Raw genomic sequence first — 4,424 nt, forward strand, 5'->3', positions numbered from 1 at the left:
AAAATGTTTAACACCCATGTCACGTAGCCAGAGCTGGGGTAGATGAAGAACCTACCGCCAGAGGCTGGGTAGGTCACGAACCTACCGGCCGGAGGTCAGAGCTATTGTGCCCTAGGTCAAGGCCTGGCACTTATTGTATTTAGCCCAAAGGGGCATTTGCATTTGTAGTTTAACCTGAATCTCTTGTTTGAATAAACAAAGAAAACTCCCGCTTTGGAGTCTATCTCGCCGCATTAAGACTTCCCTACGTAACCACACAACCTACCATAACGGTTACACTGGTGGCAGCTAGTGGCCACAACCACGTATATAACGTATACAGGTACTATATTTGCTTTTTTCAATCTCCTGGAACTTTTCCTTCTTTCAAGGAACTGTTTATTATGCTATGTATTTTGTCTGCCAGTTCATTCCTGCATTCTTTCAAAATCCAGTTTGCTATTTCATCTGGTCCACGCGATTTTCTGACATCAAGATTACTCAAGTGTTTCATTATTTCATTCTTTGTTACTTCTATTTCTTTCATAGGGGGGACTTTCTCTTTCCATTCGATCTCTTTAGGTTGTATGTTCTCCCTTATAAACACTTATTTAAAATGCTTGTTCATAATTTCCACCATTTCTATTTCCTCTGTGTATTCAACTCCTCTTTGTCTTAATTTCTCCAAATCTTGTTTGTTTTTCAGTTTGTTGTTTACAAATCTGTAAAATAGTTTTGGTTGATCTTTACATTTTTCTATAACATCTTTTTCATATTTTCTCTTTTCCTCTCTGCACACTTGTATATATTCATTTCTATAACAAGTATATATTTTCCGTTTTCCATGCGATTTTCTGACATCAAGATTACTCAAGTGTTTTAATATTTCATTCTTTGTTACTTCTATTTCTTTCATAGGGGGGACTTTCGCTTTCCATTCGATCTCTCCAGGTTGTATGTTCTCCCTTGTAAACACTGATTTAAAATGCTTGTTCATAATTTCCGCCATTTCTATTTCCTCTGTGTATTCAACTCCTGCTTGTCTTAATTTCTCTAATTCCTGTTTGTTTTTCAGTTTGTTGTTTACAAATCTGTAGAATAGCTTTGGTTGATCTTTACATTTTTCTATGACATCTTTTTCATATTTTCTCTTTTCCTCTCTGCACACTTGTACATATTCATTTCTATAACAAGTATATATTTTCCATTTTTCAGGTATTTTGTCTTTCTTCCATTTGGTCCAAGCTTTATCTCTTTTGTCTTTTAACTCCCTACAACTTTTGTTGTACCAGCACTTTACATATTCTTTTTCTTGTTTTTGTCTTGGGACATACTTTTCCACTCCTTTTTTTTTATGAAATTTTGTCAAAATATTCCATTTCTCTTCCACTGTTGTTTCTTCTTTGTATATTCTTTCCCAGTTTTCTTTTTGAAAAAAATCTCTTATTTTATAAGAAAAAAAAAACATTCATCATTCTTCCTTTTCTATATTGTTAATTACTTTTCATGTATTTTCCTCATTTAGTTCCAGTTCAATCAATATGTGGTCACTTTTACTTATTGGTGTCTTATATTCAATCTATTCCACTATTTCAGGTTCTGATGTAATTATTAGGTCTAGTCTCGATGGTTCTTCTTCATTTCTATACCTAGTGTTCTCTTGAATCCATTGTGTCATTGTATGGTCAATAATCATCTCGAGTAGAACATTTTCCCATGAGTCGTCTCCACCCTTTACTGTCATCTCTTCCCAGGAGACTTCTTTGCAATTAAAGTCGCCAATTATAACTATTCCTCCATCTTCCATTATCTTATTTAATGTTATCCTTGTGTCCTCTAACATACTTTTATGTTCACTCTCTTCCCACGAGGCTGTTTTTGGAGGAACATAATTTATTACAAACTTTCTGCTCTCCTTACCTCTTTCTTCCACTTCGATCATAATCATCTCTACTGTATTCTTTCCATATGCGACACTCATCACGTTTATATACTTCTGAGTCAGGAACATAACTCCACCCCCTTGTTTTGTCTCTCTGTTTCTAATCCAATAATTATATGCATCATGTCCTACACTGTTGGGTGGTAGTGGACCTTTTAATTTTGTCTCTACAATTCCCACTATATCCGGTTGTTTTTCCTTCAGATAATCATTCAGCTCCTTCAATCTTGTTATTAATCCATCTATATATGTGTAAGACACTCTTAGTTTTCTGCTACTTCCATTGTATTTTCTGTTTCCCTTTTGTTTTTCTCTAGTATGTCGTATATCCTCACTTTCATATTCACTACTCTCCAATAGAATTTATCTTTTTCTGACTCTGTTCTGTTCTCGTTTTTTCCCTTAGCTTCATGTCTTTTCATTTTTTCCTCTTTATTCATTTCTCTTTTTTATCCATACCTTTTTATATTGTTCACTTGCTGCTAGTTTCCCTGTTTTTGTTAAGATATTCTCTGCCTTCGTTTGTGACCTGAATTTAATCTTAATTGGTCTGGTCTTATCTGTACTATATTTTCCTATTCTATACATCTCTTCACTTTGTTTCATGATTTCAGGTTCATCTTCCTGAACTAATTCTAGTAAACTGCTTACTTTTTCTTTTTCCTCTTTGGTTCTTGTGGTTTTATTTAGGTTATACTTCTTTTCCAATCCTAATATGATTATACATTTCTTTTTATCTGCTAAGTCTCTTACTATATTCTCCTTTTGTCTCATCACTTTAATAACTAAGGCTTCATTTTGTGCTTTCATTTGCTGTTTTATTAAGTCAGTAAATGCAACTTTACTGTTTTCTTGGATTTTTTTCCAACCCTGTGCTTCTTTTGCTATGGACTCTTTGGCGCAGCGAATTACTATGCTGCGCATAGGGGAAAACGTAACGGGTGCCCTCTTTTTGCGTTACGTAACGTAAACAAACGCGGAGAGGGTAAGGATCCACGGAGTACTCGGTGCTACGTTTATTGGCAATAGGAAAAACGACTTTCTCATCTTCACACAACAGGTGCTGCCATTGAAACTATGGAGGGGCAGACAGAAATTGGGAGGAAGAGTAGAAGTAGATGAAAAGCTGTAAAACAATACAGAGTGGCGCTCGTTAGTAACAGCTTTTATACAGAATTACAAAGAATCTGAACATGAAATACGAGCAGCTTAAGGCTAAATTCATTATGACACACAAGAAGCGATATACCAGATCTAAAACTAAATTCGGCTCAAAAACTTACTGAGTTGGCCGCGAAGGGAGCGGGTATACACCTTTAGGTGTTTCGAACCAAACTGGCGCCTAGATGTGTGACGTGACATCACAAAACAGCAACCGGTTCTTACACACCTTCTTAAGTCTAATTCTTTAAGTGAACATTGTACAAATAATGAGATGTTATCTTGCAACACAGCTTGCAGACAACTTACAAGGTGGCATTTTCGAACAGAAGAGGCCTCTGGTCGAAATATACTTAAAATTAAAGCATTACAAAAAACAAAATTGAAAACCTCTTCCGAGGGGAAACGAGCCTTACGACAAAAAATATGTAAACATGGGGATACACGGACATATAAAAAAGCCCCGTTACCTCTCGTAACGGCACAGACTCTTTATTCTCTTTATTCCTCTTTAATTCCCCATTATCATCTTTTACTTCTTTTAACTGTCTTTTTAATTCTTCTATTTCTTTAGTTAGGTCTTTGTTCACCCTCTCTAGTTCTTCCAATTTTTCAACTCTCTGCGCAATCTTTGTTATTTGACCGAACCTATTCTCCCAATGTTCGGTCATTTTCTCAAGTTTTTCCTCTAGTCTTGCTAATTGTGGGAGGTTGGTAACCCCCATTAAATCCTTGGAAATTATTATCCTCACCTTCCATTGTGCTGCTCTTGTCTATATTTCTAATCTTTACATTTTTGCTAATCTCTTCTTCCTCAAAATCATCATTCGTCCTTCATTTGTTTACAAGTCGCCTGGCCTCCTGGACCAAGTCCTCCCTTTCCTCATTTCCTTCCATTTCCCTCAGTAATCCCTCCCCTTCTCCTTTTTCATCACCTTCCCACTACACCACGAGCTTTCCCCTTCACCATAAATACAACACAGGTACTTCCTTGTCGTTGTGATCCTTGAAATACTTGGATAACTCCGGAGTCCGAACTTCGCTGTCACCTCGACCGACGTGTATGAAGCTGATAAGAACAGATACTACACTTTGATCTTAGCTAAAAGGCCGAGAAACGTGTGTGTGTGTAATTTCCTAGTTGCATTTTATGGAAAGGGGACAGTTTTTAAATTTGTGTATTGTTTTTGCACACACCACATTTTCATCTAACTTGTTCCAAACGTCTATTACCCTGTGGGGAAAGCTGTTCTTTTTCAGGTCTCTTCTATCACTGTCTTTCTTGATTTTCTTTCCGTGTCCTCTTGTATCTCTGCTATCCAATTTTATTAGATTCTCTCTA

At 36.3% G+C, this 4,424-nt stretch overlaps 1 pseudogene; it reads right to left on the reverse strand.

Annotated features, from left to right (window-relative positions):
- Nucleotides 1-4,079: 4,079 nt before the first annotated feature.
- LOC143035986 (U2 spliceosomal RNA) lies at nt 4,080-4,204 on the reverse strand (annotated as a pseudogene).
- Between the last annotated feature and the right edge of the window lie 220 nt (nt 4,205-4,424).

Source organism: Oratosquilla oratoria, chromosome 19 (assembly GCF_046742065.1).
Source record: "Oratosquilla oratoria isolate Oo_2021 chromosome 19, ASM4674206v1, whole genome shotgun sequence".
Lineage (NCBI taxonomy): Eukaryota > Metazoa > Arthropoda > Malacostraca > Stomatopoda > Squillidae > Oratosquilla > Oratosquilla oratoria.